The following is a 14,709-nucleotide window of genomic DNA, read 5'->3' as shown; positions in this document are numbered from 1 at the left end:
AACTAATATAAATCACCATCAAATTAATATATAAAAAAAAATTGAAAATTGGAAATTGATTCAAAAACAATTTTCAATAAATTAATCTAGAAAGTTTAACTATTTCCAAACTTAATATAGGGTTTCCAATAGAAAAATGCAATCCGATGGTGGCGTTAGCAAATACAGCATAGGAAATCTAAAAAGAATGAAGAGATTCAAGATTGCACTAGTCATCAGAGAAGATTAAAGATGAAGAATCATCGCAGAATGTTAACAGATTAAAATATTCTGAACGGCTGATGCAAGATTCGAAGGGGGAAAAAAATTAAATTAAATCGTCTGACATTAATCCGCCATTAGTAAGCAAATTTTGAAATGAATTCCTGAACATAATTGGATATATACCGCAATGATTGGAGAGGATGCGGATCCACGACGACCATGTGGCGCTCATGACTCGCTGCTTTTCACTGCGTCAATGCTTTTGGGGAATGGGGAGAGCAGAGCAACGCCAAACAGGGTCCATTAAATTGATGGCCTAGGGCTCTGTGCTCCATTGGAACTTTTCGTTGAGCTGCAACAATTTAGAAAGTAGATACAGGGAATTGAATGCGTTATTATCCAAAATATTAGTAAATTTAATATATGCATTACTATTTGAAAAATAGGTGAGAAACAAGTAGACAAGGACAGAGCACGAAAATGTTAAACCGATGAAGTGGTAAAAACACGAACAGGAGGCAGCTTTGAGAGTGGATGAGGCAATGGAAACAATAAATAGGACAAGCAATCAAAAGGCTGGTGTGACTGTGCAAGGACAAAGTTTATGTTGGCTTTAGGGTTGGAGCTTCTTTTTAAACCAAAGTTCTTGACTTTTGTTTTATTTTCCCTCTCCTGTCCAGATCTATTACTACTCGTGGCTCATCTCCATGTGGTGCTGCAACGGACTACAGTTGCTGCTGATCAGGCTTCACAACTCCCCCATTTCTCCACCTACGCTACGTTTTGTCCGAGAAAGTGAGTAGAGGGTCCGTTGGTGGCCACCAAGAGTTGCCACTCACAAAGTTAGTGCCAATTTGGACGGTACAACGTATCTGTATAGAAATTGAACATCCATTCAAAGAATTAAAATTAAGTTGGTGCTGGCCCGAGTAACAGTGAGGCGGTGGGATGTAAGAGTGGGACATAATTAAAATTTTAATCAATTAATAGATACTTTTTTAATAAATAATTATCTAATAGTATTATATTAATAGTTCGTCTATTATGAATATTTTTTTATTTATTTTAATAGTTAATGAAAAAATTACGAATGTTTCCGATCTATCTTAATAGTCAACAAATTTTTTTGATAAGATAGAATAAATCATTTTTAAAATTAATTGATGTAAATTAAAAAAATAACTGCTAAAAACAAATTAAGTTGGTACTATAACTAATTGTGATTGACTCATTGTTTCTAGAAAAAAGTTGAATGAAATATATGTATCAATTTAGTTGTATATTATCGTAATGAACAGTCATTATACTCATCTTAGTTAGATATTCCTTGTTATCCATTTCTAGATCATATGAACAAAAAAAATATTATAAGATTAATTTATAATCAACCGTTAAATAGTCAGAGTATAAAAAAATTTCCCGAGGATGCTATGGATAAATAAAGGAAGAAATTTTTAATTAATAGGACTTCGTACTTCAAGATATCTTGAAAGAAATAATTAGATAATGAAATCATCTATTATTTTTATAAAAAAAAAGTAAGAAAATTACTCCAAGTATGCAAAATGACTAGTAAAAAAGATTTTAAAAAAATCAATTTTATTAGTTCAGAAGATAATTTGACTTATTATGCAAGTGGGTAGATTCATATCATTATTATTTATATAAGTTAAACTTGATGAGAAGATCATATCTCATCTACTGTTGTAAGATTAAATTAACCATTCTAAATTTAATGTTACCTTATCTATTAATTATTCATTCATTAGCTTGTAGCTCACATGAGTGTGGTTCATTCAAAAAATATGTTTGCATTTGTGAGAGATCGTATCTTCCTGATCGACTGCAATTGATTTTTTTTATCAAGATAAATATTATTTTTTGTTTGTTTATTGGATAAAATGTTGGCACTATGTTGAATAATGGTTGAATGAGCTATAAGGTAATGAACAACAATTGTTCTTGCAATTACAAATTGATGCAATTGACCCTTGGTAAAGGCTTATCAAATTCGAGTTAACTCGAGTTAAGATTTTGATATTTGATCAATATGTTAGTTGATTAAGTAAAACATCAAGTAAATCAAGGTTGATCAGATACTTGACAGTCAATTAATATGTTAACTTGGTTGAACTCAAAGTCAAATAGGTTAATGTTGATCAGATATTTGACAAGATATGAAATATCCAAATGGATCACAGTCGATTGGACACTTGTCAGTCGGAAGTCCAATATGAAGTTGGTATAAGATAGAAAGTTCAAGTGGACATGATTGACCATACACTTGATGATCAAAAGTTTAACAAATAATTGGCAAGAGGAAAATCCAAGTGGATCATGGTTGACCGAACGCTTGCCAATTAGAAATCTAACAAAGAGTTGACATGAGACATGAAGTTATGGCAAATTAAGGTTAATCGGATGCTAGACAATGATGAAGTCTTAACAGATCAAGGTTGATTGGATACTAGACAATGAAGAAGTTTCGGTAGGTCAAGATTTACCATATATTAGACAACGAGAAGTTTCAGTATGTTAAGGTTGACTAGATGTCGGGCAAAGAAAATATGTTGAGATCAACTGGATACTAGACAAGATGAGAATTTGAAGTTGACAAGGCTGAAACAATAGTATGAGTTGATTGATAGGGTGTATTGATTGACTAATGGATGCAAACCCCCAAAACCCTAAAATATATTATTGCTACAGTACTGCTATAGTAACCATGGATAATATTTTACTGCATTGTTGGTACAGTAATAATCAATTGATTGGCACTATAACAAAAGTTTCAAAACTCAACTGATTATAACAGTCGACTGATGGAGTGTATCAATCGATTGATATCATTGTTTGAGTGAACAGAATGTTCAGAACTCGATTACGGGACTGAACTGATTAGGTAACAGTCGACTGATGCTAATAGTCAGTCGACTAACTATAAAAAAAAGCTTTAGAAGTGGTTTTAAAAGGCAATTAGCCACGATTATCAATCGATGCTTGTTGAATTGGTTTTTCAGCCATTGCAGTTGTTGCTAGTCTTAAGGGCATCCGAAGTAGTAACACTAATCGTTGGTTTAAACCATCCACCAACTTTTGATGTATAACTTTAGAAGTGATTATTAACTGCTTGTGAATGTTTTCTATAGAGGCAGTCATGAATTGATGTAGAAAGATGACTTGTAGAAGTGGTGATTGACCTCGTGTGAATGTGCTCTACAAAGGCGGTCGTTAACCCATCCAAAAACATGGATGCTAGAAGCATTTATTAACTGCATATGAATATATTTTATAGAAGCGATCAATAACTGGTGCAAAAAGTTGGGGGTTTAGAGCAGTGAGTACCCACTTTTGATTGTTTGCTATTGCAGCGGTTAAAAAGCGCTCGTAATATCGAATTTGAACAAGTTAAAAAACATATTAATACCTTAGCTTGTATTGACTAATCATCAAAGGGGTGCCTCCTTTCTTTCTACTTCTTCGACTCAATTGTTATATTTCAATATGACTCGATTTTATACCATTCTCTTGAGACTAATAGGATAAAAATTCATATTTAACACCAAATATTAATAACATAAATTGTTATATATGTGCAATAATTTATATTGTTAATTTACACGTTCCATCAAAAGCTAACTATATACATTACATTGCTTGTAATCAATATCTAGAATCCCATAAAACCTTAGAACTTCAAGGATAAGAGCATTAAAGTGTAAAATAGTAAATAAGCAGTGAAAAACTAATTGTAAAGATGAAAAGAAATAATTTTAATTCTTACAAACTTATATTTCAATGATGGAATACTAGTGTGTCCCTGTGCATAGGTCCCTTTCTTTTTGTTTGCATTTTCTCTATTGATTTTTGAAATTATTTAGCACAAAAATTTATAATAAAATTATAACATCTATAAACATATGCCAAAATAATTAATACTAGTTCTACCTCAGTAGACTTCGAATAGTTATAAAAAACTTTCTAAGTTTGAGATGTCAGTCCATGAGGAATGGGTCATATTGCAACAAGTTTTTCTAGTGGAGTATTTGAATCATAAAATGTAACTTTCACTTTAGTCCTATACCGTCTTCACGTAGCTCCCATCATTTGCATTATAACTTTTCTATGATGATTGAAGATATGGAAACATGCCTATAAACATAAAATGAAATATGTTCATTCTTTAAATTAAAAATTGAAATTAAACACTTGTCAACTTACCGTAACAAGTTTCCATACATTATTCTAGCTATTTGTTGGCATTTTCTCAAATATAAAAAGTTTAGGGGTAACACAAGTTCATTCTATGCAATAGTCACAATAAAATTTACAAGCGTCAATTGTAGATCATCGTGAGATTATCCCCTTTCATTAAATTTCACTACTAGCACATGATCAGGATGTAATGCATGAATATATCTCATAATAGTCTTGACACGTCTTCTTTGATGAGCTTGGGATAAAGACATAACCTCATTTTCATTTGAAAAATGTAATTTCCATTTAACCTCCTCAGTTTTGTGTACCATTTTATATCTCCAATGGTGAATGAAATGTTGTGTCTCATGATTCAATTTCATCATCAACTCCTCTATTACTTGATTCTTCTCCCCTAAATCATTTTTTACTATTTTGGATTAACTTTAGTATTCTTTTATTTGTAATTTTCAAAAGTTAACTTAAAAATAACAATATAGAATTATATGATGTTAATCACAAAGATACAAAATAAATAAACTTTTTAATTGGTGGTGATTATATATTCGGTTTCTCTTTGATACATATAGGGCAATAAAATAAAAAGATGCAAGATATTTTATCCACTCAATCTAAATGTTCATTCAATCTATCCAAATTATGCATCAACCATTGACCCATGCACCATTAATCAAAACAAATTTTAATATATCATCTAAAAGTTCTAATTTAGACACAAGTGTGTTTCCATTTTAATTACAAGTTACCAGTATAGATGAAGGAAAAACCTAACGCATGAAAATTTAAAATTATAATACTTAAATGTACACAAAGGGATCAATTCTAGTAGTTCAGATTTATACCAAAAGGTGCTTCTTAAACTTTGTCTACGTGCATAAGATGCTAAAATGCCAAAAACTGACATTCAAACAACCCCAATACTTGTGTTTGATGCTAACATAGAAAGAGAGTTAAACCTAATGCAAATCCCTATGGTCTTTATAAAAGCAAACAAGACTCTTGTTCAAATCCAAACAAAATTAAATATTTGAACATGTTCAAAGTAAATCCCCATCGTATGCACTCTAAATTTAAGATGAAAAACTACTCTAAAACTAAGATGAAAAACTACCTTGGACGCCTAGAAATTGATTAGGGTGGGGAAGTAGCGGCATGAGATTGCAAGGCAATGCAGAGAAGAGTCGAGTGCAATGGTTAGAAATGGCGGCACAAGCTTGCAATGAAATAGAGAGACGACCCGATTGCTAGTCACGGAAGTGATGCTATAGGCAACATAGAGAAGAATCATCAAGGAAATGAGACGGTAGTGTAAGGTAAGGTAATAGGAAGGGAGATGGATGGACATAAAGTGGGAATGTAAAATTTTAGGGCGGGAGTGTGACGGATGATGCTAGGGCAACTAAACCAAGAAATTACCTCCATAACAAAATCAAAGGCAATTTATGACTAAGGTGTGGTAGGATGATGCTAGGGCGCAATTCATTTGATGGCTCACTAGAGCAGAGAGAGATAAAATTGTGAAAATAATATAAGACGAGTACACCTGAGTACACTTTTTTTTTAATCTCGTATGCGACCTTTAGAAGCGGTCTTAACCGCTCCAAAAATCAACTTATAGAATAGGTTATGTTGGTAATTTTTGACAGCATAAAAATCGAAACTAAACAAAAATAAAACAATGCGGTAATTATAATCACTCACAGTGATCTCCCGAAGTCGCAACTGAAGACGCCGGTGGTCGAAGTGGGCAACCGCTGTCGGAAGCACAATCACGGGGCAATCGGAAAGTGCTCCAAAGTTCACGAGCCAAATCCCAACTACTGGGTGTTCTCCTCTGCTCGCTGATCACCTCGCAAAGTTCTCTGATCACCTCCGCTGCGCTCCTCTGATCAGATTGCCTTGGGCGCCATCATATATAACAAGCAAGACATCGATTACCAACCGATGCCTTGATGGCTGCTTTCAATGGAGGAAGATGAAGGTGAATGGGCACCCCTTCATCTTCCCGACGTTGCAACTGATGTAACGTTTAACATTTTCCACTCGTCCAAGTCAATCCATATGGTCACATAGACCATGTCAGTCATATAGACTACAAGGTGATCAAGTCACGAAGACCAGAGCGAAATTTAGTCACAAAGACCAAATAAGTCACGAAGACTTTATGAGGATCAAGTCACGAAGACCAGAGCAAAATTTAGTCACAAAGACCAAATAATTCACAAAGACTTTATGAGGATCAAGTCACGAAGACTAAAGTAAAATTTAGTCACAAAGACCAAATAAGAACATCCATTCCATACATAAGGGAAAATAGTTCGTGCGACAGCAAGCACAGTGAGCATTCAATTGCTAAGAAGATTGTCACATCTTACTTAGTTGCTCCATAGAACGAATTAGAGACATATGTCCATAGAACGAATCAGGGATATAAATGACTTGCCTTTACCCCAGATTAAATCATTTACATCATTATGAACATCTCTAATCCCTCATTTTGACCATATGTCAAGAGCATGCTCAATATCTCCAATCAAATAAATTATTCACAATTACATTTTATGTACTGAACTAAAAATGTAACCGACACCAGTGAATAAATGTCACAGATGTAAATCAATCTTAATCTTCCTTTTTAGCTAGAATCTATTTATTCTAATCAGTCGCTTTCCTAGTTATGCTCCATAGATCGAATCATCCATAGCCAATAGGAAACATGCTAAAGTAGCAGACACTGATCAAAATTTCAAGTAGACAGTTAAATATCCACTTAGGGTAAGATTGAGATTAACTTATAATCTCAAGGGTCTCACATAGTAGAGAAGCAGGGATTCATTCTCCTACTACCTTTCTTGTCGCTATAGCACATGTGGTATGAATCACATGTTATGATGTTATTCTCTTTACTAAAAAGAGCGCATGTTTTTCCCAAATTTAATATCGTACAGATTTCGATCTAGACATTCCCAATGTCTAATCCTGAATTCAACATATGAATTCTAATCTGGCCTCAAGCAGATTCAGTAAATGGTGGGTGCATTTACTCCAATCATTACACAAATGATCTCATTTTGACACAAATATCAAGGCGAACTTAACTTATGGGTATGTCTCTATTCACAGCTACATAAGTTGTCCCATAAGTAACAGTCTTACCTCTATTCGTACTTAACAAATAGAGATGATTATCCATGTGAGTGGATCAATCTCAATCTGTCAACATGCTTATCGAGACTTTTATTCGAATATAATAAAGACATATACACTGAATAAATCATGGCATTTTTCATTTATCAAAATGTCTTTACAATTAGTTACATTCTTCGAAGTCCCAAAGACTTCACATGTCCATGAAATGACTCTTTAGTCAATGGCTTAGTAAAAGGATCAGTAAGCATATTCCGTGTAGAGATGTACTCAAGAATTATCTTTTTCTTGTCAACAATATCCCTTACAAAATTATACTTAATTTCTATATGCTTGCATTTGCTGTGATATTTGGGATCCTTGGAAAAAGCTATCGCAGCTTGATTGTCACAGTACACAGTAACATGACTCCCACTATCCTCAGCAATCTTCAAATGCTTCAGGAACCTTCTTAGTCAGACAGCCTCTTGCACAACTGCTGCACAAGCCACATACTCAGCTTCCATTGTCGACAAGGCTACACACAAGCTTGCTTCTTGCTGTTCCATGAGATGGCGCCACCATTCAGCAAGAAGACATAGCCGAATGTGAATTTTTTATCATCAAGGTCCCTTGCCCAATATGCATCTGAGTAGCCACTTAGGCTCTTATCCGATCCTTGGAACCAGAGGCAATAATCAGCTGTTCCTTTAAGATATCTGAAAATCCTCTTCACCGCTTTCTAGTGTCTTGATCCTGGGTTTGACTGGAAATGACTAACTAAGCCAACATCATAGCTTATATCGGGACGGGTACACAACATAGTGTACATCAAACTACCAATGTCACTGGCATATGGTTTCTTCTTCATTTCGGCAATTTCCTCAGGAGTCTTGGGATACATACTTTTGCTCAAGATAGTACCTTTCACTATAGGCGTCTATTCAACGTTGCAATCTGACATATTGAAGTGTTGCAACATCTTAGTGATATAAGTTTCTTGAGACAAACCCAAAAGCCTCTTTGATCGATCTCTAACGATCTTCACTCCTAAGATGTACTTTGCTTCTCCCATATCTATTATGTCAAATTGTGATGAAAGCCAACTTTTGACTTCTATCACACACTTTATGTCACTTCCAGCTATTAGCATATCATCAACATATAATGATAAAATGACAAACTTTCTTTTTTCCTTTCTTAGGTAAACACAATGATCCTCATTGACCATTTCGAAATCATAAGATAATATTACTTCATTAAATCTTATGTTCCATTGTCTTGACGCTTGCTTTAATCCATATATAGACTTCCGAAGTCTACATACTCTTTTCTCTTGACCTTCAACAACATAACCTTCTGGTTGTACCATATAGATTTCTTCGTCAAGATTACCATTAAGGAAAGCCGTTTTTACATTCATCTAATGTAATTCCATGTCATATTGTGCTACTATAGCTAGGATGACACGTATTGACACAAACTTCACAACTGGGGAGAATGTCTCTTCAAAGTCAATACCCTCCATTTGGGTATATCCTTTTGCAACTAATCGAGCTTTGTATCGATTAATCGATCTATCTGCTTTTCTCTTTACTTTGAGAATCCACTTATTTCCAATAGCCCTTTAGCCTGGAGGAAGATCGACTAAATCCCAAACTTGATTCTTTCTCATTGACTCAATTTCTTCATCTATTGCAATTTTCCATTCTTTTCTAACTAAGCTTCTCAAAGCTTCCTCAACGGTTCGAGGTTCCTCATCATCAACTGAGAGAATCACTAATGCCTCATTCTCAATATCAAACCTTCTCCGAGAAATAATCTGACGACTACTTCTTTAAAGGTTAGACTGTTGAGAAACTGACTCATTCAGTGGCAAATTACTCCCACTCGGTTGACTAGATTCAAGCATCTCCTAATCTGTTGATAAAGGAACATTATCCTCCTCCTCTATCTCATATAGAGGAATTGTCTTATCAACTTCACCTCATGTTGGGAACTCAGTTTCTAGAAAAGTAGCATCTCTTGACTCTATTTCAAAGATGGTTCCATCTCTTGACTCAAATATTAGGTCATCCACCATTGAACTAATCAATATTCCCTTAGCAATGGAGTCCTTCCTTTTCCATGCCTTATAGGCATCAAGGTCACGTCTGTGCTGTGCTGTAGAACCATCAATCGGTTCCTCCATGATTTGATTTATAGCCTCTAGAACTTCTTGTTCCTTAAGAATGTATTGTATCTTGAGGTGTTAGATTTTGTAGTTATCCCCATACAATTTCTCACCCTTATTGAGTTCAGCTTTGATGTTTTTAGTTGTCATGATCTACATAAATAAACACATTATTTATTATTTCAGTGTAATTCATATATGTGTAATTATTTATTGACTTGGTGTAAATTAAAGTTAGTTTACAAAATCAAGTGATAACATTGTTTCCACTCATCATTTGTATGTTCTAATCTAATCAACACTAATCAATCATATTACATATATCCCATCTAATGAACGAATCATTATTAAAATGAACTACTCATTTTTCATATGAACTAATCATATGGATATATGAACAAATTATATTCACATGAACTAATCATGTCATGAAATGAACTAATTATTTCCAAGTTTGTTAACATATAACATAACTTTTCATTATTTAATTCTGTTCATACATACGACAGAAATTATTACATGACTCAAAAACTAGATGAGCTTACACTGTTCGTACATAACGACAGTAAACAGAACACTAGTAAACTAGATAAGCCAACACTGCTCCCACTAGGACAAACACTAGTGTGGCAGCCAATATTATCCCTATTAACCTGGACTCATTTGGGATAATTTCAGATGGGGCAGCTTCAGGATTCTCCATCAGATCCATTTCTAAATCTTCCTCGAGCATTTCCTGGTCCTCTTCAGACTCTTCAGGCTCTTCTTCACCCATATGGTGAAGTAGTTCCTCACATAGTACTGAATATGTGACTCATCCTTCATGACGCCCCCATACATAGTCTGTTATTATCCTAGGATACTCTGACAATGAATGCATTAATGCCCAGATCCTATAACTGTCCAGGACTAGAAACTCTTCTTGCTCAAGTTTCCAAAATAGTCTATCCAACCGTCTAACATGTCCGTCAACTCCATAAACAGACTTATACTCTATCTCCTGAATCTCCTCTCAGAGCTAGTTTCGTCACACTTCGCGACGAGTCAATGTGGTAATCGTCCGTGCCATCTGAAAAATTAAATTTCAATAAGTTATTACAAAATCGACTAACCAGTACAAAATCAGTTTAATTCAATTTATATAGGCATACCATCATTATAAATCAAGAAAAATAAATCTTCTCGATTTTCAGGAGTTTAAGTCGGCTGACCCATTAGACCGGTCAATCAAGAAACCGGATGTTAAACTTAGTCTATTGTCCTCATTAGAACTAATCTAATTGGACCTATATTCTGTTATTGTTTAAGCTCATTTGAGTCAATCTTGGACTTATTGATCAAACTTAGGTCCGTTTGATTTATCCAATGGCCATTGGATTAAGTCTGACCTATTAGAACAAATCTAATCTTTTTAATCAAATTTGACACAACGGAAACTAGCCCAACTTTTGTAATCAAAATTACCCCAATTAATTCAATAATAAACGAACTGGTTAAACCAACAAATAATTTGAACCAGATCTTGATATCATTGAATCAATTTGGTCTGCTTAAATTAATTAATAATTTAAACTAGACCTGAGTTTGATTGGCCAAGTTAGTTTGGTTCCATTTATAGTAAATTGAACCATAAATTAATTAAATATTTATTTATTAATTAATAATACATATCTATATGTATTTAATTAATTAATAAATATATTTAATTAAACTTTGACCATACTGTTCATATATGTGAAAAGAAAAAAAAAACGCATGCACAGTTTTATACGTTTTTCCTTTTTTTTCTTTACAGTGCTTCGTCAAAAACACTGTCCATTCCACTTTTTCTTCTCTTCAATTGATTGAAGAATCGATTGAAGCAGTTTCTTTTCTCACTGTGCTTCATCAAAAGCACTGTTCATCTCACGATTTTGAATCGATTGGAATACATTTTCAATCGATTCAATTGATGAACAGTATCATCTTCTTCACGACAGAAGAAGAAAAACGTGAGCTTTTTCGCGTCGATTTCCATGCTTTCAGAACTACGCTCTGATACCATTGTTGGTAATTTTTGACAGCATGAAAATCGAAACTAAACAAAAATAAAACAATGCGGTAATTATAATCACTCACAGCGATCTCCCGAAGTCGCAACTGAAGACGTCGACGGTCGAAGTGGCAGCCGCTGCCAGAAGCACAATCACGGGGCAATCAGAAAGTTCTCCAAAGTTCACGAGCTAAATCCCAACCACTGGGTGTTCTCCTCTGCTCGCTGATCACCTCGCAAAGCTCTCTGATCACCTCCGCTGCGCTCCTCTGATCAGATTGCCTTCGATGCCATCATATATAGCAAGCAAGACATCGGTTACCAACCGATGCCTTGATGGCTGCTTTCAATGGAGGAAGATGAAGGTGAATGGGCACCCCTTCATCTTCCCGACATTGCAACTAATGCAACGTTTAACAGGTTAAAGAAACCACTTCCAAATGTGTCAACAATAATGATTTTTCAACTGCTTCAATTGGTCTAACTTATAGAATAGGTTAAAGAAACCACTTCCAAATGTGTCAACAATAATGATTTTTCTGTTAGGATCCTTCGTACTCGGCTAGAGAGGGGGGGTGTGAATAGCCGCCCCAAATCGCTCTCGTTTCTTTCTACAAAAACGTGTTAGCGCAGCGGAAAATACAAAGAAACGAAAGAGAAGAAATCAAACCTTAACACGAGGATGTAACGAGGTTCGGAGATTAGGGCTCCTACTCCTCGGCGTGTCCGTAAGGTGGACGAGTCCAGTCAATCCGTCGGTGGATGAGTCCCCGGAGAACCGGCTAATACAATATACTCCTTGTGGGTGGAGAAACCTCGCCACAAACGTTTGCACCAGCAAACAAAGAGTATAAGAATAGCAAGAAAAGCAATACAATATGAATACAATAGCACTCGCTTGCCTTCTTGTCGGCTGGATGAAGCAGCAACTTCAAGTGACGCCTACAACAGCAGGAATCCAGCCGGAAGCTCACGCGAAGCTTGCGAAGAAGAGCTCAACAAAACTCAAGCACCAGAACAGCAGCTCTGTAGCAGAAGAGAAGAGGAAGAAGTAGTGCAGCTACAGCTCTCGACCCCTTTATACCTGCGAAGAAGACAGCGAAGAAACTAGCCGTTGCGTCGCAACGGCTAGAACCCTGATCGGTCTAGGGACCGATCAGGCCCTGCTCTGATCGGTCCCCAGACCGATCAGTCAGTGCACAGAACCTTCTGTGCGTACTCTGATCGGTCTGTGGACCGATCAGGCCACAGCTGGATCGGTCCACAGACCGATCCCAACTCTCAGCTCCCTTCCGCGACATCGTCTCCTGATCGGTCGCCACGACCGATCAGGGAAGCTCCTGATCGGTCCACAGACCGATCATGCGTCTTTCTCGCGGCTACTGATCACCTTCTGATCGGTCTGTAGACCGATCGGAACTCCACAGTGAGCCACCGATTCGATTCTGATCGGTCACCGGACCGATCAGGAAACACATATCACTGGATCGGTCACCAGTCGATCCAACTCCTCGGTTTAGAGTGCCCTCTCTAACCTAGTTCGGAGAACGAGCTACCGAGCCCTTTCCGACTCCATATGCCAAGCTTCACTCACTTGGACTTCTCAACACCAGATGTCCGATCACCCTTGATCCATCTGGATTTTCCCTTGCCCGGCTTCACTCACCAGGACTTTCCACACTGCCTAACATCCCAGTTAGGACTTTCTCGCTGCCTGGCTTCACTCACCAGGACTTTCCAACTGCCTAACATCCCAGTTAGGACTTTCCCTTTACCTAACCTCCCAGCTAGGACTTTTCCATGCCAAGTCTCCAGACTTGGACACCGCCTAACATCCAGTTAGGACTTTCCTCTTGCTGGCTTCACTCACCAGGACTTTCCAACTGCCTAACATCCCAGTTAGGACTTTCCCGTGCCAAGTCTCCATACTTGGACTTTTCCAGTGCCAAGTCTCCATACTTGGACTTTTCCCGTGCCAAGTCTCCATACTTGGACTTTTCGCGTGCCAAGCTCCCTGCTTGGACTTTTCCAGTGCCAAGTCTCCATACTTGGACTTTTCCAGTGCCAAGCTCCCTGCTTGGACTTTTCCGTTGCCAAGTCTCCATACTTGGACTTTTCGCGTGCCAAGCTCCCTGCTTGGACTTTTCCAGTGCCAAGTCTCCATACTTGGACTTTTTCCCGAATCAGGTCAACCAGGTCAACCTTGACCTACGGTTGCACCAATAATCTCCCAAACATCTATTCTTGTCCCATATCAAGAATACAACTCTTCCACGAGTGTCAAACATCAAAATACAACTCAACTAGGTCAACCTTGACCTAAGGTTGCACCAACAATCTTCCTAAGTCAAACATCAAAATACAACTCGAGTCACGTCAACTCGAGTCGGGTCAACCAGGTCAACCTTGACCTATGGTTGCACCAACAATCTCCCCCTTTTTGATGTTTGACAAAACCATAATCAAGTTAAGTTAACCCGATAACCTAACTTAGGTTTTCCAACCATCTTCCAATGTCCAATGTTCTTTCCTTGAACATTCTCTGGACATTCTCCCCTTAGGTTAACCCGATAACCTAACTTGGGTTCTCCAATAATTCTCCCCTTTTGACACACATCAAAAAGAAAAAAGGAGGGTATCAAGGTCAAGAGTTTCTTCCTAATGAAAGTCCCATACCTTTCATTTGAAACTCTTAATTTCCCCCTTGATACTAAACTCAACAATCAACTTAGTGATAATCCCATATCACTAATCCTTAAAAGTCTTTTGGAGTAAAAACTCCCCCTAAAAGTCAACTCCCCCTTGACAATTAGGTAAAACTTCCCCGAAAGGTCAACTCCCCCTTGACCATTGCACCAACAATGTCTTGGCGAGTTTTAAACCTTTAGAAATCCACAAAACCCAACTTCCAGCTGAAATTTCAGACCAACAGCTGAAAATCAGAAACTGGCACGCA

The sequence above is a fragment of the Zingiber officinale genome, chromosome 10A (genome assembly GCF_018446385.1).
Source record: "Zingiber officinale cultivar Zhangliang chromosome 10A, Zo_v1.1, whole genome shotgun sequence".
NCBI lineage: Eukaryota > Viridiplantae > Streptophyta > Magnoliopsida > Zingiberales > Zingiberaceae > Zingiber > Zingiber officinale.
Note: the sequence above shows the minus strand (reverse complement) of the source record.